Source organism: Condylostylus longicornis, unplaced genomic scaffold (genome assembly GCF_029603195.1).
Source record: "Condylostylus longicornis isolate FDR11 unplaced genomic scaffold, ASM2960319v2 ptg000064l, whole genome shotgun sequence".
NCBI classification, from domain to species: Eukaryota; Metazoa; Arthropoda; class Insecta; order Diptera; family Dolichopodidae; genus Condylostylus; species Condylostylus longicornis.
The window spans coordinates 936,212-960,530 of NW_026578032.1; the positions used below are offsets into that span (position 1 = coordinate 936,212).

General features: G+C 26.5%; 1 protein-coding gene and 2 non-coding genes across 3 annotated transcripts in view; all 3 read left to right on the plus strand.

The window, feature by feature from the left end:
* The window catches only part of LOC129612220 (diacylglycerol kinase 1), a 204,505-nt gene that overhangs the window by 18,617 nt on the left and 161,569 nt on the right, over nucleotides 1-24,319 (plus strand). The window lies entirely within an intron of this gene.
* On the plus strand, nucleotides 14,622-14,693 carry Trnah-gug (transfer RNA histidin (anticodon GUG)). The gene has a single exon. It is a non-coding gene; the product is annotated as a tRNA-His (tRNA).
* Nucleotides 17,348-17,419, plus strand: Trnah-gug (transfer RNA histidin (anticodon GUG)). The gene has a single exon. It is a non-coding gene; the product is annotated as a tRNA-His (tRNA).

Genomic DNA, 24,319 nt, shown 5'->3' on the forward strand with positions numbered 1-24,319 from the left:
GCCAGTTTTTGTTATAGATACTTACAATTTTTTCTAAACTTGATTTGTTCGAAATTTTCAATTCTAAATGAGGCAGCTTCTAAGTGATTGCCAAGAAATATTTATGATTTAGTAAATTCTTTAATTTTAAAAAGGCAGTCACTTACAACTTGTTATTTATGTGCCATGTGTAGATTCATCACTTCCTGCAAAAGTTTACCTTTTGTATTGATATGTTGTTATACAAATTATTGAAAATAAAAATAAAAAACTATCACATTAATTAATAAATTTTTATTTCCTGCAAAAAATGTCGATTCCGTTATTTCTGTTTTCAATTTTTTTTGCAGACGTTTTTGTTGGCTAGAATATTTTTGTAGTTTTTCAATTAACAAAATATATGTACTTTTACCACAATTTATAATTTCTTTTTCTTTATATTTTTTAAATTGTATCATGCTTTTACTCTTAGCCAAAAAGTCGGCGAACAAATTCAATATGGGGGGCAAAAGAATATCTTAATACACACATGTATTTTTTCATTTTCATTAAATGAAATTTTTTAAATTCTGAAATCAAAAAAAAAAAATCTGATGTGGTCAGCACATAACCGACCGCATTGTGTATTGTCTAGTTAAGTGAAAGGGTTACAGAATATTATAAAAATGTGTTTTAAATACTTCTTACCAATTTTTAGAACATTAGTAAGCTTATAGTTAACACACCTAGAAAAATGTAAATTTGGCTCTTAGTAGAGTTTCGCTTTGTGCTACCAGAATTCCCTGAAATACTTGCCAGTTAGTTTCGGTAACAACCAGAACTCAAATATCAAATTTCAAGAAATACCATCAATAGTTCCGTAGATATGGTGAAAAATGTAAAATCGGCCCGCAAATCAGTTTTCGAGCCCTGATCTTTCCAAAAAATTTATATGTTCATTGTTTTAATACGAGGAATTCAAATATTAAATTTCAATGAAATTATTTCTCTTTATATACGCAAAAATGTATATTTGGCCCGTAGTAAACATCCAGTTGCTGATGCCTGATTTCTTCTAAAAGTTAGGAATTTTTGCGGATGGTCGAGAAAAGCTTATATATGAAATTTCAAGTAAATCGGTTGAATACTTTCGTCAAAATGTTCAAAATTGTTAAACAGGCCCGCTAAAAAGTTCAGTTCCCGAGGCCTGATATATCCCAAAAGTTGATAAATCCGTGCCATGGTGGAAATAAACTTACATATAAAATTTCATCAAAATCGGTTCAGCAGAACTTGAGATACACGCGTGCACACGCAGACCGACAGACCGACGGACCGACAGGTTGCTAAAAATAGTTTACTTACACTTCCCTACTATGGAGAAGTGCATTCCCACCGAAAATTCGATATGCAAAATTTGTTGCCATCACATAACCTACCTATTGTTTACACAATACGGTCGGTAAAAAGAGGAGGAGTAAAGCATAAACATCTGGAGAAAATCATTTTTTCGTGTTATTTAATTAAATTTTAAAATATTTTTTTTGTTACTCGTAATGTGTTGTTTTTTCTCATTTGTGTTTTTATAAGATGGACAAAAACATCTTTTCTATATAGCTATTGTATTTTAATGTGCACCGTTTTTGTGTTCAATTGATTTTATAATCAAGGAGTATCAAAAAAGATCACAGATTATAGTAAAATTAAAGTATATTATTACATACATACATGTATTAAAATATCAATTCATTTATAGTCTCTTATACGTAATTCAATTTTAACTTAGTCACCGGTTGAGAAAAAATATCGAATTGAAAGAGTTCTGTCGTTCTGCGCTACACAACACTCTCTATATATACTCACTTTCTGCACTATATCGTTGTCATTTTTAAAGTTGAATTTCTCCTTTTTTTTTTGAAATAAACTTCTCAATATTGTGAGAGTGTATCAGTCAGTATCGGATATTTTCACTCATATTTCGGTGTTAAAACGAAGCGGGCGTGAGATATTATATGATTTGAAAGATATTCCTGTCATTTGAAAACTATTAATGATTCGAATAAAATATGCTTATTTATTTTTTCAAATTTGGTGAATAGAAAGCAAAATATTTATTGTAAATTTTATGTTGAAAATTTCGTCTTTTATTTGATAGGGTTAAATTCGGAAGAATTCAAATTTGAATATACTCACATATATACAATGCAGAGTATAGATTTAAAAAATTTCGTAATCCTGAATAAAAAGTTGACTAAAATTTGTGACAAAATTTTTGAGTAAAATTATAAGTTCATAATTTGCAACCCATATTGTATATAATGGAAAGCCATATTTCGAGAGTTTGGCTTGCATAAAATGATTAAATATGAAACTATATACAAGTTTTCAATTCACTTCTAGTATTTTTAGAACATATTCCTCGACAACAATATCAAATTATAAAACTTTTACTATAAATTTTTGTAATTCATATCGTAAATTTTACAGTTAAATCTAACTCCGATTATACGTAATATTCGACCTTTATTTTAAATATTTCAAAATGCATATTACAGTTAAAAATTTAAATGTATGCACTATTTTTCCCTCCATTTTATTTTAACTCAGATTATCTTTACATATGTATATCCTTGATTTACACGGGTATATAATATAAGCATTTTTACTAAAGTTATTTTTCACAAAATTTATCCTTGTTTATAGTAATTCACTTTAAATCCGGTTTTTTTATTATACTTTTAAATTTTATAAGTCTCCTTATGTATACCAGCATACATAACATACATATGGGAGTACTAGCAAGTTGTTGCAATTTTTCTTGTTAAAATAAAAATCAACCAATTTTGTTTTTGAAATTCTCTTTTTACCGACCCGCATTGCATACAATAAGAGAAGTTTTTTTTTTTGGGGGAATATACAATAGTTGCTCTAATCTTTAAAAAGGTGAATAAATTGTACTACATTTACATATTATATGATATACTTTGTGGTGGAAAAAAAAGACTAAAAATCAAGTCTATAAAACGCTTGAAAAAACTTGAAAAATGGGCGCAAAATTTATGATGTAAAAAACTTTTTTTCTTTTTTTTGTAATAATTTTATGTAGAGTAAAATTACCCATTGAATGTGTTTAGACAAATAAAATATGAGGTTAGCAAATGCTCTTTTTTTTGTTGTAATGTAAAAAAATGTATAATTTTTCTTTTATTTAGAATTCAGTCGTAATTTGAAAGGAAATGCTTTTAGGAAGACGTGTTACTGTTAAAATAAAATTTTGGTAATTTTGAAAGTTTATGCGTAAATAAGGTATACATTTCATAACTTTATACTGTTTCAGTTAACTGAGCTTGCATTAGACATATCCGCGGTAACAATTGTAAGACATTGATATTTATTATGCAGGAAAGTAAGGTTTGCCAATTAATTTGTATTGAAGCAAGTATTGAAATTACACTAAAATAATATCGAATAATGCCTAAAATATCCTAATAAGATACTGTTAAGATTAAATTATGTTGAGTGATCATAATAATATTCGTCGGTATTAAATAAAATTAGAATAGGAAATGTGCTTAATTATAAAAACAAAACTGATAAAATTAAATATATCGTTGATAATTATTTCGATTCATTTATTTGCATTGTAACATAAAATACTGTAATGTTAATTTACTGTAACCCGGTATTATGATTTTTTTTAAATTATTTAAAGTATGCTTTTATTAAATATTCTGAATTATAATATTAAAATTTTGGTTCAATGATGATTTTTGTTATATGTATACATAAAAATTAATTAAAATATTATTAATAATTCTTATACATAACATACTTTATATATTTATTATGTTATGCTATTAAAATTTTTTTTAGTAAAATATTTAACACGCACTTATTACAAATGTAACTTATTAAAATTCCATTTCATATTTAAAAATTTTCACTTAATTTATTTAATCTGAAATGTCATAATTAAAATGAAAAAAAAATTATAATTTAATATTATTATTAAAATAACGGGATTAATCTATTTGTCATTTAGTATTACTCATCCAAAAAAACTAATAAATCATAATTATTATGTATGAATTAACATTTTTTATGTTAATCTTTCGATTTTCACTATGAAGAGAAATTATAAAACAAATAAAATTTAGGTTGATGTTTTCTCTTTCATTATAATTTATATTATATCACATGCGAATATACATATATTATATTTTAATATATTTATTTACAAAAAAAAAAAAAAATCTAAAAAACTAAAACATTTTTTCTAAAAATATCGAATTTTTGAAAAAGAAAAATAAAATAAACAAATCATTCCGACTTTCTGTAGGATTCTAGAGAATTTATAAGAATTTACGATACTGAATACGTTCAGAACATTGAAATAATTCGATGCATTGCAACGCTTAAGTGTTAAACCTGAAAAGACGTTGTTTGCAGTATACCGAAATTATATCGCGCGGTATTTATATATTTGTTCTTATAAAATAATGATTGACGTTTGAAATTGAAAATTCGAATTCAATTGGTAATCCCATTAATCTGCAATAATTTCGATAGAACAAAAATAAATACAACGGGCTCAAATTTTTCTTGATAATTGTATGCCTATCTAAGCTAAACACCTTATTATTATTGATGGAACAATATAAGAAATATAACAGTGATAATATGCTTGTATTTTTTTCATATGTGTGTGTTCTTTTCGTACTACTTGTTCAATATATTTAAATAATACTAAAGTAAATGCAGCTCTTATTTTATTGCAAATGATTTTAATGTTACACTATTCTAGGAGAAAAGTTTTTGAATTGGAATACAAAATTTTTAATAGATAGGCATATTTTATGTCAAAATTAAATTATTAAACTATAGTATGTAATTTAAAATAAAAATATATATTAAAGTTGACCCCAAAAATTAAATGGAATATATAGAAAATTTATGAATAAAATATGAAAATTTTCACAGATCATAGAATTATTTCTAAAATTTCCAGAACAGCTTTAAAAAAATCAAAAAAAAAATAAATTGAAACAAACAAAAGAATTTTTTTTTTCATTCCTGTCTAGTGTTATTTAGCGAATTTCTTCAATAAAACATTTTAATATTATTATTATTTTTTTTTTTAGTTTTTAGAATAGCCCAAAAGAAAACACCTACATATTTTAACATAAGAAATGTAAATATTTGTTTATAAACATTTAAAATATATTATGTGCATGTGTAAATTTTGAATATAAACAATAAGGCAGAAAAATTTCGCTATATACTTATGTATAAATATATACAATTGTATATAAATATTTCACCTGAATATTTGTGGAAAAAAAATTAAAAGAAAACAACTGTAAAAAGCAGTCAAAAATTGAATAAATATTGAAATTTTTTTTTTTTTTTTCAAAAATATTTTTCAAATTTATTTTAAATTTCAATTGTCGATCAAAAATTAAATCGGAATTCTTTTTAAAGTTTAATGCGAATTCTAGAGTCAAAGTGCTTCAACATTGCCGAATTTATATAGTATTTGAGTTATAGTATTTGAGTTATATTCGAATAACTATATGGCAGTTCTATTTTAGCGAAATTGTTACAGAAGATTATAATAATGTCTTTAAATACTTCAATTTTAAAAAAGTTAGAGTGATTTTAGTTGACATACATAGAAAAATATGAATTTGGCTCTTGAGCAGTTTATAGTTTCGCTTTGTGCCATCCGATTTCACTGAAAAGTTTGTCAGTTAGTTTCGGTATCAACCCGAACTCAAATATTAAATTTCAAGAAATGCCATTAATTAATTCTGTACATATGCTTCCTTAACATGGACAAATGCGTTCCCACCGAAAACTCGACATCCGAAATTTGATACCATCACGTTATCACCCTTATTTTACGCAATGCAGTCGGCAAAGATGCTGTTCTACATTCTTATTATAAACGTTACTGGCATTACAATTTAAAATATGGGTGCCACTGTAACATTTACTTATACATGTATATTTAAACATGAAATTTACTTAAAACACAATGCCTTAATAATGTCAGCATTATCAATATTGTTGTTCATATATTTTTATACCCGTACGAACGTATGTTCGAAGGGTATACTAAATTTGCCTTACCGTTTGTAACGCTAAGAAATAACGGTGTTAGATATAGACTCAAGTGTATGTTTTTGATCAGCGTCAAATTCTGAGTTGATTTAGCTTTGTCTGTCCGTCCGTCCGTCCGTCCGTCCGTCCGTCCGTCCGAACGATAACTCAAAAACTAATTGAGCTAAGTTCACCAAATTTTCACAAATGATTTATTGTAGTAAGTGCCAGAACCCTATTTAAATTGGACGTGATCGGGGTACCGGTTCGGGTAGCTGCCATACAACTTCAAAATTTATTTGGCTATATCTCAGAAACTATAAAAGTTGTGGTATTGAAATTTCACACAAACGAATATATTAATAGGGCCAATGTGTTTCATAAAAGTCGTTGAAATCACTTGGCTCCTTCTGGTACCTGCCATACAACTTCAAAAGTTATTTGACTATATTTCAGAAACTATTAAAGCTATGGTATTGAAATTTCACACAAATGAATATATTAATAGGGCCAATGTGTTTCATAAAAGTCGTTGAAATTACTTGGCTCCTTCTGGTACCTGCCATACAACTTCAAAAGTTATTTGACTATATTTCAGAAACCATTAAAGCTATGGTATTGAAATTTCACACGAACGAATATATTAGTAGGGCCAATGTGTCTCATAAAAGTCGTTGAAATTACTTGGCTCCTTCTGGTACCTGCCATACAACTTCAAAAGTTATTTGGCTATATCTCAGAAACTATAAAAGCTGTGATATTGAGATTTCACACAAGTGAATATATTAGTAGGGCCGATGTGCTTGATAAAATTCCCTAAAATTTCTTGGCTCTTTCTGGTAGCTGCCATACAACTTCAATAGTAGTTTGGCACAACCAGTATTTTGAAAAACACATAGTACTGAAATTTTGCATAAATTAATATGGTAATACGGCAACTTAAAGTCATAGTCTGCCCCATAGTTAGTTATGGCACATTAGTTATTCGCACATAGGACAACAAATTCGTACGGGTATCACAGAGTTGACAAGGTCAACTCTATTTTTTTTCTCGTTTTATTTAATAATGTGTTTGCGACTGGAAATATTCTGTGAAAATGTACACTCATATATAATTTCATTAAATATTAAATTTACTTTAGCTCGTAATTTCACTTACATAAATTTGCATAATACTTTATACTTTATTGCAGAACATAATAAATTTGGGTTAAAGTTACAAAAAGTTTAAAACAATCTTGAAAATTAATTTAATATATAATTTTTGTCTTAAGTTTTTCATAAAATATGAGAAACTTAAATTAATAAAAATTGTTGTAAAATGTTGAAAACTTGTTCATAAAGTACTCAAATTAATAATAATAATAATAACAAAAAAATGCAGTAAATATGCTCCATTTCAGAAAATTAGTTGTGAAAAGATTTTATAAATTGTGAATTTTTTTTATTTTGAAACAAGAAATAAAATAATATGAAATGAAAAAATTCTATGTAATTGTTGTAAAATGAATGAACTCATTTGCTGAACAATTGAACTCATTGTTGTGTTTATATAAAAACTGACACCTTCTCAATCTCAACTAACTGTTGTTTTAATTTACGTATAAGAGAGAGAAAATCATTCATAATTCTTAGAGCGATTGAGTGAAAATTTTAGAGTATAGAGTGAAATTTTTAGAATTGACATATGTATACTTGAACAGACTTACATAATATGTCTTAGATAATATGTTTAAAGCTATAAATATTATCAGGATGAAAAAATGAGTTTTAAAATTTGGCAATTTTGTGTAGTAAAACAACAACAAGGAGTTAAATCTGATGTATGTTTTAAGAGACAGGAGATTCAAAATTAGAACACGAAAATAATTTTGTGTTATTTTTTTGATGTTTTATCTCTATTCTCTTTCGTGTACTCTCACTTTATTACATTGCAGCGTAATTTTTTTACAGCAACAGTCTTGAAAATTTTGGGCAAAATTTTTATTAATAAACTTGTCGCCATTTTAACATTTTATGATTATATTATGAACTGATTCATTTTGAAAACATATTTTATTAAAAATTTCAAAAAAATTTGTAAATACAATTATATTAAATATACATTTAAGTATTTACAAAGTTTTTCAATTAATTAATTTAAGGAATAATTTAAGATAACAAAAAAAAAACTCATGAAAACAGAAACGCCAAACATGATTAAAACTTTTTTAGACGTTCTTGTATAACATAAATTCATGTTTACCATTAATCATTCTTAATAATATTTCCTTTTAATAAAATAAGAAAAAAATAAATCTAAAAATAACCAAGATAAAGGATATTTTTTTAAAAGTGTGCATACAAAATTTTAAAAAAATTAAACTTTTAAATATTATACAGTATAAAATTTCAAAGTCTTTCTAAAAAATGTAAAGTTTATCAGAACTCGTGATATTATATAAAAGTCCAATAGAACGGCAACATTGCTGCATACCATCTTTTTAGTATTAAAGGCTTAAAATGTATTATAAATTTGCGCGTGCAATGGGTTTATTTTGGTGATATTTTATAAATATTAATAAGTTAGTGCCTGAGGACTAAATAAGAATTTAGTACTCGAATAAGACGTTCTTTACTAATATTAAACCAAACAAGTTTTTAAAATTTTTAATGAAAGATATTGTTCAACTTTAAATTCATGTAAGATTTCTTAAACTTGTACAACATTTGTGTTTAAGGTGTAACATTTAAAATAGGTGATTGGTGTTTTAGGTTCAGGAGCAATTGTGGTGTTACATTTAATATGCATATAACATTTTAAATGTATAACAGTCTAGATGTGTAACTTTTCCAAATATATCAGCCTATATAAAGCAATAGTTGAAAGGAGTATATATACAATACTTAAGGACATTTATTCCGGTAGATGGCTTGACATTTTTACAGTGGTATTATTTGACGTTCATCGCAATGTTCAAATTTTGAATTTATAGCTTTAATAGTTTTTACTCCTTTGTAAACTATAAGATTTCCATACAAAATAACGTTCCGAATATATAGGGTTGCCAATGGTACTCGTAATTAAATTTAAAAAAAGATCAAGTAGTAAAATCTGTTTCATTTTTCAATATATTTAAATTCTAAATTTAACTAATTGTTTTATAACCCCCCAAAAGTTTTAATGAGAATTTTATTTAATTTTTTATTATATTTTAATAAGATCTCTTACAAACCACTCAAACATATAAAAATATCTTGAATAAATGAAAATAATTTATAATATTGCTTTACTGTGGCAACAATATATTGACAATATATAGAACTTATAGCTATTCAAAAATAATCTAGGATGATTTTTTTAAATAAAAAATGATTTTTTATTTTCTTACAAGAACCGCCCAAACATATTAAACTCTTCAAGTATAATAATTTGCGTATTATAGACAAAAAAAAAGAAAGATTTTTGAATATGGTTACCAAATAAAATATTTTTAATCTATTTTAAATTATTATTTTATATTATGATAATCTGAAAAGTTTTTAACACGTGTCCATAATTTTAATATTCTTCTTCAAAATTATATAATATTTGTGTTATATTTATATAAGAATATAGAAGGCAAAATATTAAAAAATAGAATGAAAAAAAAAATAAAATCAAATTTTTTTTTTCTATTTTTTCGATCATCATCGGGTTATTTATGCCCTTTATTAAATTTGAATCAATCATTTTATAATTTAATATTAAAAAAAAAAATGATTATCCTTAATCCAAAATATTTTCTAATATTATACGAGTACATACATAATGTTTCTGTCATATTCTTTCAACATTTTTTTTTTTTTCGTTGGGGGTGTATAGGGTCAAAGAATAATGTTAAAATAATTTCCTATAATATGCGATGAATTTTAAAATGTATTTTTATTTAAAGTTTAATCTTGTTAATATTTTTATTAACAAAAAAATTCTTGTTAAAATAAATATATTTAATATTATGGGTAATAATTTCATTCATTTTTATCGTTACGATATAATATAGGGTATTTAATATTATAGGGAGTTAATGTGAAAATTATTAAGAGAGATTGTTTGATCAAAATTGATGTGTGAGTTTTTGGGGCGAATTTATTTGATTGTATTAAAAAATTTAATTGTAAAGCGAATCTATATATGAGGGCAGACCCGGTTCTGACTTATCCGGCGCCCTAAGTACGTGTCCCATCCCCTAGTTTTCAAAACAACGAACAATATACAATAAATAATGCGTAATGCGATGTAGTGTTATAATTATTATTAGATATGAGTATTCGTTTTGGGAGACAATTATTGAGCTAACTATTAATGTCAGTCGAATATTTCATTGTGAATGAGTGTAAAAAAATAAATTGGCAGAATAGCAATTACTTGCAATATTTCATTCGCTTTGCATATTTTTCCAGCCCTAAAAAATTAAACAAAATATACCAGTAGCTAAAAAATAAAATGCCCCATATTGATAATAAAATTTATTATCCTTTTTATCCTTTTTATCCTTTTTATTTTTTTTTCTGATTTTGTATTAGGAATAATAAAATCGTTTACCGTTGTCTGTTGGCATATTATTCTTTTCTCCTTCTTTCTTTTTCTTTTGTATGTATGATTTTTTGTTAACGATAAGGACGGCTATATAGAATGACTTTATTTTTACCCTTTTCTACCTTAATTTCACTTTTATGCGAATTTTTTACGCGAAATTCATAAACGTTCCTATATTATATGCGTATATATGCATACAAATGTATATGTTTGCTCTTAAATAATTTAAATAAATATTACCTAAAAATAAAATTTTATTTATTATAGTAATAATAATAACAGTTATAATATAATAATAAAATATAAAGCCTTAAATGATTTACAAGTAATAATCCTTAAGCGATTTATTGATTCATAGATTTTACAAGTAATTTCAATTTTCATAAAAGAAAAAAAAAAGTAGAAAATCTAATAAAATTTATATTGAATATTATAATATATAAAGTTATCAAAAAATTTGACTTTATTTATAACACGGAGAGTGACCATATGTTGCTAAAAATTATTAGTTTTTTTTTTTTGGAAATTCGATTGAAAATTATCAATGGCCACTTGTTTTTGTTTTACATTATTTTAAATTTTATGATATTATTTAAATGATTCCTGTGTTATCCTGCAATAGTCCTGCAAATATGATCGTTTTATGTGGCATGAATATTTATGACTTCCAAAGATGATGATATAAGATTTATTGATACCGTGAAGGTATATTTCAATAAACAAAAATTCTACAAGTTATTTGATTATATATTTATTTTACAAGTATTGGGAGTGTATAACAGTTTTCATTTAAAACAGTTATACACTCTTCTGTTTTCGTGTATATTGTGAATTTGGTCACTTTAAAACAAATTGACATTCTTTTAAGATAGCACAAAATTTTTACATACATATATATACGCATTATATATTATGTATATATATATGTAGAATTGACAAGGTGAATTTTCAATATTCTGGATATAAAATGCGTATTCGTGCGAGGATAAACAAAATTAATATAATAATTTTTGAATTGTTGCTGTCTTTATTACTCTTATTGCTTTTCGTTTTTATTTTATTTTATTATGACAAGTATTTTTTCTTCTTTTCCTCTTTTTTATTATTTTCTGTTCAGGTACTTATTATATATTACTTTTTTTTTTTAAATTTATTTTGTACATATTAGAATTTTCATTGCATATACTTGAGCGTATATGAGAAAAGCCAGAAAAACTTGAGTAAGACTTGTGAATTAAAGATTTGTTCTGTTTTTAGCACTTTTCCAAAAATTTTTTGAAAAAAGGTGCTTATTAGTTTCACTCTGTCCGTCCGTCCGCCGTGGACACTTTTTTGTTTACAAAACTTCTATCAAAACTATCATCCTTTACAAAACTTTATTTACAAAACTATCATCCTTGAAGATAGAAAGCTGAAATTTTATATGTACATAGATCTTTACTAGAAACTTACTTCCGTAGAACAAAATTTTTACCTATCTCCCCTCCTTTAGAAGTTATACCCCCAAAAACCTTTAAAATGGCCTTTTTCAACTATTTGTTGCAATGAAACCATAAGCACTTTTGAAATTTTGCAAACGCAGAAAGGTAGCGGCTTGCTTTCCCTAGCGCGGTATACTATAGTTAAACTTTAGAAAAACAAAATGGCCGTTCAAATTTACCGTTATCTAAAGTCCTTTTTTCCCAAATTTTTGATGTCGTTTTTCTTCTAGACCCCAGCCTGTAGAAGCTTGAAATTTTAGGGGCTTTTAGACATTAACAAATAGTTTATTTCGTTAGAAGAAAATTTTTTTCCATCTCCACCCCCTCTCAAGTTATCGTCCCTTGAAATTTGTAAAATTTGAATTTTTGACACCCTATATTTCCGAAACCGCAAGCTTTTTCAAAATTTTATAAACGCAAAAAGTTAACGGCAAATTCCATGAAATTAAAAAATTAATTATTTTTCTTAACTCACACAATTAACCCTTAAAAACGAGCATTTAATTACCTCTTTATATTAATTTTTGCTTTATTTCAAAAACTGCATATATGCGTCATCCTAAATATATGCAATCCTAGAAATAGTTTTGTATATGAATGAAAATAATTTTAATAGTGTGATAGTTATACATAGACTGTATTTAAAAGCAGAATTTTCACTTGTTGAAGGGAAAAGTGCTACAATACAAACCATTGGTTTGACCCAACTTTATTTAAAATCAATTTGTGTATGTGCGTATATACGAAATTGTACATATATTTCAGGATTTTTTGGAAAATTTTTAGAAATTTTTATAAAAATTTTTAAAATATTTTATTTTATATAATTTAATTCTTGGAAATTCTTGTAAATATTTTTTGATTGGGATCGAATTTTATTTTTATGAGAAGGACCCTTATATATGTATATGTAGTTGTTTCGTTATGAGAAAAAACGTAATGTAAAAAGTTTTTTCAAATTTATTTATTTTTTGCATTTATGTTTTTTTTTGTATTTTATTGATTTCTCGATTATTAAGGAAAACAAAATTAGGTTTTGTTCAATTATTTGGTATTATATTTATTTGACATGAGTGTCAATTTTGAAATAAATGTCAGAATTTTGTAAAAATGAGAGATATGCATAGGTGTAGATGGTGAAATATATGTCTGGGGTTATAATACACCTACCAAATCACTTGATGGCCATTCGAACTTGAGAAAAATTTTAAAAACAGTGATTGAGCTGAGAGGAGAATGAGTTCTGTTGACTTTCTCTAAAACAGGATTAAGCAGTAAATCTTAATAGTCGGGTACTGCGAGTCAGTCATCTATCTTTTTCCGATGACAAAACTGAAATTAATCGGGAAATTACTTCAATGTCGTCTGGGGTTCTTGTATTTAAAATATTTTTTTTTTGTTTTAGATAATAAATTATTGATGTATGACGTCTTTTACAAAAAATTATTTGTTTTTGTTTTTAAAGTACACTACTTAATATAATTTCTTTGATTTTTTAATAAATTCTAATTTATTTTGTCCGGATGTAACCATGATTTTTCATGATTAAATCAAAAATTAAAATCAAAAATAATTTTTATAATATTATATAATATTAAATTATAGATTATACGTCATCTTAGATTATAAAGATCAATAGAAATTTAAAAAAAAAATTATAATGAAAATCTAAATTTTATTAATTTTAACAGTAAAAAGGAAGTTACTTTGGTTACACTGTATACGAGTATACATACATAGAATAAAGATTATAGGGATATTATATATCTACATAGTTATAAAAAATTTTCTTATTTCAAATTAAATTTGCGTATTTCATTAAGATTTAATTAAAAACATTAATTTTAGTGTAATTAGAAAGTATAAAGATCAAAAGTCTATATTTATAACATATAAATAGTGTTAATGAAACTAATAAAATTTTATTAAAAATTTGTTATTTAAAAAATGGAAGAAATATTCTGCTTATTCTGCTTATGGTACTCGTAATGAAAATAAATGGAAAGTTGAATAACAAAAAAAATTTTCTTTTTAAATTTCTGGACGCTTTTAAAAATTACTTTATATAGAGAATTTATTTCTATTTTAAAAGATTTTTCCATTTAACTAATTATAAATGCGCGGTTCTCTCTTCTCTACGCGGTTCCATACTTTATGTTTGATGTTAATTAGATACTGAAGTAAATTAAATATTAAAGGGGCCATTTTATACTGAAAAATTTTTATACTTAGAAAGATCAAATTAACGTGTAATTCTAGGAAAATAATATTTTCATTTTGTATAAAAATGGTGGGCAGTAATAAAAGAAATTAAATTGAAAAGCTCAAAAAATCTACAGCATTAATTATAAAAATTAATTTGAAAACAGAAAATCAGATAAAATTGAATAAAATTTTAATGCAAATTATAACACTCACCTAATACGGATTATTAAAAGCATAAGCTTAATATAAAAAACAAAAAAAAATATTTTAATAATTCATTTTGTTTTATATGAATATTTCGTACAGTTCCTCATATAGCCGTGATCGTCTAGTGGTTAGGACCCTACGTTGTGGCCGTAGTAACCCAGGTTCGAATCCTGGTCACGGCAATATCTCCATGAAATCCAATTTCGGAGTTGTTATCCATCCAATGGAATGAGGAAAACTATTTTTTTTTTGTTGTCTTAATTTTTTGGTATATCAAATGGTATTTGTGGTATAGTGCGGTCGAAATTCGTTAAAGAATTTTAATAAATGAAAATTAAATATTCTTTATTTCTCTTATATCTTTATATATATATATCTAATTGAGTTTAATTGTAATAATATGCTCAACTTCATTAAATAAATAATCAAATAAAGTGGAAAAAAATAATGATAATTTTTTTAAATGGTTGAAGTCGAAATATTTTCATGTATCCCTAAATTGTTTCACTATGGTTAAAACAAAAGTATAATAAAACAATTTAATTGGATTATAACCCAAAATTTGTAATATAACCTTTTTTTTTTTGTTACATTAGGTGTTTGGGTAAAGTGTTATTTTTGTAATCTAATTTATTTCGATTTGAATTAATTTTTTTTTGTTGTTTAATAAAATGTTCTAAATAAATTTTTAAGTTTTATGTTTACTCGGTTTTCAATTTCGATTTCCCGTTTTTATAATTAGAATTCTCAAGCCCATGAAACTGAACCCTAAGCCGACCAAATTTCAGTGTATCTTAACTGAACATGGACACGAACCCGAGATTTTCACTGATGTTCAAAAAACCAATACCGATAGCCGAATAAATTTAACTCTAACATCTTGATTGAATTAACACCGCTTGGTAACGTACTATGTGCAAATATTTTTGCTAATTAATAATAATTAAATTGGAAAAGTGTACTGGAATCACTATTCAAAATAGCAATTTAAATCAAAGTAATTCAAAAAGCATAAAATTGATTTATAAAAAATTTAATCAGTGAGTTATAAGGCTGATTCAAAAATTAAATAAATAAAAATTCAATTCCAACTCATATATCATTTAAGTACTCTAGTCTTATACGTGAAAAATTTAACATTCCGTTTATATTTTGATTGACTTGAATTATTTATTCAATTATAAAAACCATTGAGCGTAATAAATACTCGAATATAAAAAATCTGTGAAATCAGAAACAAAAAAAATAAAAAACCGCTTCAAGCTAAATTAAATTAACTTTGTTATTTTTTGGCGTTTGAATTGAGTGTGAGTGCAAACGAAAAAAAAAATCTGATGTGGTCAGCACATAACCGACCGCATTGTGTATTGTCTAGTTAAATGAAAGTGTTACAGAATATTATAAAAATGTCTGTTAAATACTTCTTTCCAATTTTAAGACATTAGTAAGCTTATAGTTAACATACTTAGAAAAATGTAAATTTGGCTCTTAGTATAGTTTCGCTTTGTGCTACCCGAATTCCCTGAAATGCTCGCCAGTTAGTTTCGGTAACAACCAGAACTCAAATATCAAATTTCAAGAAATTCCATCAATTTGTTCTGTGGATATGGTGAAAAATATAAAATCGGCCCGCAAATCAGTTCTCGAGCCCTGATCTTTCCAAAAAAGTTATATGTTCATTGCTTTAATATGTGGAATTCATATATTAAATTTCAATGAAATCGGTTGATTATTTCTCTTTATATACACAAAAGTGTATGTTTGGCCCGTAGTAAACGTCTAGTTGCCGATGCCTGATCTTTCCAAAAAATTTATATGTTCATTGTTTTAATACGGGGAATTCATATATTAAATTTCAACGAAATCGGTTGATTATTTCTCTTTATATACACAAAAATGTATATTTGGCCCGTAGTAAACGCCCAGTTGCTGATGCCTGATTTCTTCCAAAAGTTAGGAATTTTTGCGTCTGATCGAGCAAAGCTTATATATGAAATTTCAAGTAATTCGGTTGAATACTTTCTTCAAAATGGTGAAAAATGTAAAATCGGCCCGCAAATCCGTTTTCGAGCCCTGATCTTTCCAAAAAATTTATATGTTCATTGTTTTAATACGAGGAGTTCATATATTAAATTTCAATAAAATCGGTTGATTATTTCTCTTTATATACACAAAAATGTATATTTGGCCCGTAGTAAACGTCTAGTTGCCGATGCCTGATTTCTTCCAAAACATACGAATTTTTGCGGACGGTCGAGCTGAGCTTATATATAAAATTTCAAGTAAATCGGTTGAATATTTTCTTCAAAATGTTCAAAAATGTAAAACAGGCCCGCTAAAAAGTGCAGTTCCCGAGGCCTGATATATACCAAAAGTTGATCGATCCGTGCCATGGTGGAAACAAACTTACATATAAAATTTCATCAAAATCGGTTCAGCCGAACTTGAGATACACGCGTGCACACACAGACCGACAGACTGACAGACCGACAGACCGACAGACCGACAGACCGACAGGTTGCTAAAAATAGTTTATTTACACTTCCCTACTATGGAGAAGTACGTTCCCACCGAAAACTCGATATGCAAAATTTGTTGCCATCACATAACCTACCTATTGTTTACACAATACGGTCGGTAAAAATATAGAAATTAAAGTATTGATACTTAAATATGCGATAATATGAAAATCAAAAGTTAAAAGTTTTGCTTTACGGTATAAGTTGAAATCATTATAAAGGCCCCACTTTTACCTGACATAAGTTGTAAGTGAAATGAATAAGAAAAATTAAATTAAAATCTTTTCTAATATTTTATTCATTCAATTCCCCATATAGCCGTGATCGTCTAGTGGTTAGGACCCTACGTTGTGGCCGTAGTAACCCAGGTTCGAATCCTGGTCACGGCAATTGTTAAATCAATTCGGAACAGTGGATTTGTTGTAGTGGTGATTGAGGGGGGATGATTTTTTTTTTATACATATGGCTGTGATCACAATGATGAAAAATAATAATGTGAAATTATTAAACATGAAAATATAGTCTATTTAATTCTCGAATAACTATTGTTCCCTGATGTTCAGCCGTTCTGTATTTCTTCTTTCTGACGAAATAACTTGACCATTTTTCTCCAATTTTTGATATCAAAATCAAATAAAATTGAATATAAAACGTTTACGAATTAAACGCGTGTACACTTCTCTGGGATCGGTATTGAATTAATTTGTTCAATTTTCAGAAATTAAATTTCGAAAATTTTTATTTGTTTTCCTTTTTTCAACAATAATAACAAAAAAAAAATCATTTATTTATTGGGTTTTTTATCCTTTCGTACAAATACGAATTTATCGGATTTAATTAGAAAATAATCTTATTATTGTCGATACAAAATGAATTATACTCGTATATGAGAATAAAAATTTGCATTTGAAATATTCGGCATATATATATATGTATGTATATATGTATGTATGCATAAATAATTTATTTAATTATCATTTTGTTTGTTATTTAAATAAGATAGGGAAAGGAAAAACAACTGGATTGGAATTCAAAAAGTTTATTTACCGCCAATCCCGAAAATTTTTGAATGAAAATTAAAAACAAGAAAGGATAAAAAAAATTGCAAATGAATTTTGCTTGCTTTTTCTAATTAATTTATACTATACCTTGAATAACTTTTCGGATTGTTTGGATTTCGACATTGGGAAAAATGTTGAGCGGTTAATGGAATCCCTTAGTTAAATTAAGGTAGAACTAAGCACGGCAACACTCTGTTAAATATTTCTTGTCGGAGCATTTATCTGGTACACGCCCATAATGAAAAATCCACACTCATCGAATCGGAAATTGTCCGTCGAATTACCTTAAGTGTTGTTCTATTTCTTTATAAAGTTAGTGCTCTTCTTTAATTCTGTTCAGGGATTTTTTAAATGGCTTGTGTTTATACTTGGTAATCTAGATATTATTGTGGCTTCTTTCTACGTAGTAGTCTTCTTAAACAAATTTTGACGATTTTCTCTAGTACTGGTGACAGATATGTTCACATGAAATGAGTGTCGATAATCGTGTTGCCATCTTATTTACCTGCTTTTTAGTGCTAGTAAGTTCGACAGGGTTACTCCTAGGATAACCAAGCCGTTTCCGAGATAAAGCAATAGCGACTGGTACAATCACGTTAATTAACTTTTGATAACTTTTAGCTGGACAAATGTCAAAAACATCAATATTAATAGATCGGACAATAACTATTATATAAGGCGTAAAAGTACATTAGCCTCGTTGTAGAAGTAAAATTTAATGTTTAAGAGAAGGAAAACTGAAGAATAAGCCAATATTTTTCAATTACCTCTGAATCACAATTATTTTACTGCTTCATTTCATTCCATTCCATTACGAATACAAAATAAATTATGAAAATTTTTATATTTTTACATTTTGAAATTTTATAATTGAAAAAAAATTGGTGAGTAATTCGAGAGAATTCGAGAAAATTAGAGTGAAAGGGAAATTTAATGTTCAAAAGAGGATTTTTTTTCGAAATTATTTTCTTTTGCTTTTTTAGAAGATTATAATTGTATCAAAGATTTCAATTTAATTTACTTACCCAGAAAAAATAGAATGAGATAAAAAAAACTTTGATATCCTCTTAATTTGTTTTTCAAATAACAATAATAATAATGATAAGTCACTATTTACCATTTGGTTTTTTTAACCTTTAATTTATATTTATTTTTTTACTTCTTTATTTTATCAATTTCAAACCTCATGGCCAACAGAATAAATAAAAATATTTTAGTACTTTATTACGAATTATTGAAAAATATAAGAAAAGTTTTTATAGAATTGTAAGTAAGCGGAGGCAGATCGGAGAGAACAGAGATAATTATTTTTTATGTTTGTATTGCGGTGTTTGATATTTGTTGTATTTTTCATATTCGTATTTGGAAGTGTTTATTTTTTTTTCGCGGGTATTCAGCAAAAAAATTGTTGTAATTAAAAGTGAAAAATTTGATACAAAAGTGGAATTTGTTCCTTCAATATAAGGATGCTATAAATCACTATACTATTATGTAACTTGGATTTTTTTGCTCTTATTCATTGTCATTTTTATAATTTTTGAAAGGGTAAAAAAATCTTGTCTTTATCGAGTCAACACAACATGACAACATGCTAACGGAAAGTAAGAATATCTAAATTTTCTTTGGGAACAAGCAAAAACTTATAGTTTGAGTTTTATACCGGATCGGGAGCATAAAAAATGTGGACGTATCACACTGCATAAGCCATTTTGACATTAATGACAGTAACAGACGAGCTTGCATATAACAGATGGCGTTTATATTACAGCTTCAAGGGTACTTAAGACTTCAAGGGTACTGCCGGCGGTTAAACTCGCGACGATAAAATCGTTCGTGTTCTGTTTTCGACTCAAAGCCGGAAATTTTTTTAACGAGATATGTCAGAAGTAATTAAGAAGAATAGAGTCTCAAACAGCTTTCAAAGCATGAATCCTGCAAAGGATTCAATGAGTTTGAAAAAGTGCACTACAATACTTCATTATTTTGTAGACTTGACGAATGTAGCGTGTTTTGTAAACTTGACGAAATTAATTTTTAATTTAAATGTTAATATTGTTAAATTTAATACACCGTTTATCATTTTCTTTATCACATTATAAAAAATTTACATGTATGTATGTATATTTAAGTATGTACGTACGTGTCATTTCTGAAACACACTCATACGCGTTTCACCCCGTATACCTATACCACAAAATGTATACGTATGTAATTTAACCAAATTATATAAAGTTTTTAAAAACAAAATTTTGTGGTTCACCTCCAAAACCACCAGCTGTCGAAGTTTTTGCATTTTTTTTTTCCTTAGTTTTTATTTTTTAACAAAAAAAAATGTTTTTTTTTTTTTTTTTATCGCGATTTTCACTTTATTTATAATTTTTATTTTTTATATGGTGGCTTTTTACAAGCAAATTTTGCCGTTATTTAAATTGTTGTTTTCCTCTTTGTTTGTTTTTTTTTTTTCTTGTTTTCTTCGTATTTCTTGTTCTTTAAATAATTTTTACTTTATTTTTTTTTCCTTGTTTACTTTCGTTACTCACTTTATGGAATTACAGTGAAAGTACGAAATTCATCTAACGGATTGTTTTATAGTACATTTGTTGCTTGATTTTAAAGGGTAAGAGTCAAAATTATATTGGGTCATTTGTATCAAATAGTAAAATTTCAATATAATGACACAAAGAGTTACGGCAGGATGAATGGTAGTTCCATTAGCACAATTAAATTAGAATTGAACTAATGTTGTGATGATTAAAAGAGGAATGCTTCAGAGGAGAAATAGACAAATGTTTAGGAAGAATCGGCGGGAAAGGAAATGATGGTATGTAAATCACATTTGCCTGCAGCCGGTTTTTGGGCACAGGGAAAAAGTTCTTGGTAGTATATTTTTATTTAACTTTGAATGTTCTATTTACATGAGGATGAGTTTGAGAAAATTCGGCAGTTCAATATGTTGTGGACATTAATCTTTCGGAAAGTGTACCTTTGAGTGGCATAAGTTCACATTAAACATTATATTATAAATGTTAGTTTTGCATTAAATGTTAGGAAAGTGTTTAATAAGCTAAAGGGCCTAGTTATAGGAGTATTGAAATTTTTGTATAATAAAAAACAATTCTCCATTCCAGTCCAATGGCCATTATACAACCAAACGGGGTATTCAAAATTTTGATTAAAATTTTATGAATGAATTTCGTAGCCATCTACAGTTAAAGTTTTTAAACTTTAATATACGGCAAAATCTTATAAGAAATCACTTCATATTTTTTATCCATACACACATACATACGCATACATTTTTTTTTTCTTTTTGAATTTTCGCATTGCGTTTTTATTATTATGTTGAACTTTAACGTGGAAAATTGATTATAATTTTAAGGTGAGAAGATAAAGGTAAGGAAAAAAAAAATAAGTCAAATAATGTTTTTTTTGTTTATATAAGACTTTTTTTTTTGTTTTTTTTTTATGTTTATATAAATGTGTACATGTTTTATATACTTATTTATATTTTAGTTGATCTTATATTACGATACGTTTGTGTTGCCGACTGAATATTTTAGAAAAGGAAAAAAAATTACAAAAACCCAAATTACATAAAAAATAAAAGTGAATTTTTTTTTTTAATTTTTTGTTTATTATTACAATTTTTCTGAATATTTTTCTTTTCCAATTCAAAAGGTGTCCGAAGGTAAATAGAATCAGTGCTAAAATAAATGTTATAAATATTTTATTGTTATACAAAAAACTAAAGTAAAATGAAACAGAATTTCGAATGCATGACGAACAAAAACAAAAAATTAATAGTGAATTTGATTTGATTTTGGTTTTGTTTTTTTAGAATTTTTTTCATTATTTTTTTATGAATTGAATTAAAAATTAGAGAGAATTTTTTTTCCACTCAGAAATTTGTATAATTCGTGACTATTACAAATAAATAGGTTGGAATATTTTATAATAAAATTGCATATTTTAATGTGAACGTAAAGGAAAATTTTATATTAAATGTGAAAAATTATGTTTTATAAAAAAAAAATGATTTGATTCCCCATAAAAATAAATGTGCTGCTATACAAAAAAAAATCTGATGTGGTCAGCACATAACCGACCGCATTGTGTATTGTCTAGTTAAATGAAAGTGTTACAGAATATTATAAAAATGTCTGTTAAATACTTCTTTCCAATTTTTAGGACATTAATAAGCTTATAGTTAACATACTTAGAAAAATGTAAATTTGGCTCTTAGTAGAGTTTCGCTTTGTGCTACCCGGATTCCCTGAAATGCTCGCCAGTTAGTTTCGGTAACAACCAGAACTCAAATATCAAATTTCAAGAAATTCCATCAATTTGTTCTGTGGATATGGTGAAAAATGTAAAATCGGCCCGCAAATCAGTTCTCGAGCCCGGATCTTTCCAAAAAAGTTATTTGTTCATTGCTTTAATATGAGGAATACATATATTAAATTTAAATGAAATCGGTTGATTATTTCTCTTTCTATACACAAAAGTGTATGTTTGGCCCGTAGTAAACGTCTAGTTGCCGATGCCTGATCTTTCCAAAAAATTTACGTGTTCATTGTTTTAATACGGGGAATTCATATATTAATTTTCAATGAAATCGGTTGATTATTTCTCTTTATATACACAAAAATGTATATTTGGCCCGTAGTAAACGTCTAGTTGCCGATGCCTGATTTCTTCCAAAACAAACGAATTTTTGCGGACGGTCGAGCTGAGCTTATATATAAAATTTCAAGTAAATCGGTTGAATATTTTCTTCAAAATGTTCAAAAATGTAAAACAGGCCCGCTAAAAAGTGCAGTTCCCGAGGCCTGATATATACCAAAAGTTGATCGATCCGTGCCATGGTGGAAACAAACTTACATATAAAATTTCATCAAAATCGGTTCAGCCGAACTTGAGATACACACGTGCACACACAGACCGACAGACGGACAGACCGACAGACCGACAGACCGACAGGTTGCTAAAAATAGTTTATTTACACTTCCCTACTATGGAGAAGTACGTTCCCACCGAAAACTCGATATGCAAAATTTGTTGCCATCACATAACCTACCTATTGTTTACACAATACGGTCGGTAATAAGGCATAAATTTTGCATGTCAAAATACTAGATCCGTTTTTGATCTATCTTTTGAATTAAGTGTTTTGTTAATATTTTCTTACTATATAAAATAATATATTAATCAGGACTATGAAACTATTATACATAAGCATACGAAAACATTTAATCTCAACGCGCAGGCAGCGCCTTCCCTTTGAAACTAATCAACATATATTACGAACTTACGTTATATAGTACAATTTCCTTAATTTAAGCGCTAAACAAAAAAGAGAGATAAAAATATTTGGCTACATTCAATTAATATTTTTTACCGGAAGATGGTGCTTAGTTTATATATACGTACATTATCCATTAAGTATGTTGCCAGATAATGTTTACATGCTTTTGTGACGTTTCTAATTCTATTACAGTTAATTTTTTTGTTATTGTCTAACATAGGAATATGTTTTTTAATGGCCATAACAAATTTTGTTAAAGTATTATACAATTTAATTTAATTTTTTCTTTGTGAAACCAGCTTTTGTCAAAATCAACTTCAATATTATTATAAATTCCAGTTTCCTGTAAACTCATCCATATATTTTGAAATTCTCTTTATCTGCGTCAAGTTGTTCTAAGGTATATAAAATAGCATTATATGTGGCAGTTACTACAATACCAAACCAAGGCAGAGTGAAACAATTTGGCAATTAGAATACAACTCTTAATTTGATTCGAGTAAAATTCCTTACTAACGGGAGTCAATCGTATTGTCATTATAATATATGTATATTCTTAATTAAATTTTCCATAAACACATGCACATACATATACTACATACTCGTATACATTCCTAAATTCATATTCATTCTTAACGAATTTTGACAGGTGTTCATTAAATTTTGTTTATATGATCAAAAAATATAAATTTATGAGAAAAATTTTTTTTTTCTTAAATATTTTAAAAACAAATTCATAGAAAATCTTTATTGTTTTGGTAATTTTACTTAAAAAATTTAATATTAAAAGAAAATTCTTAATTAATTTGTATTTGGTGTTTCACTTATTCTCTCTTCTTAATTTCTTTTTCTCTCATTTTAATAAATTCAATTCGCTTAGTTGAAATAATTTTAATAAAAATATTAAAATATTCTTACCAAGA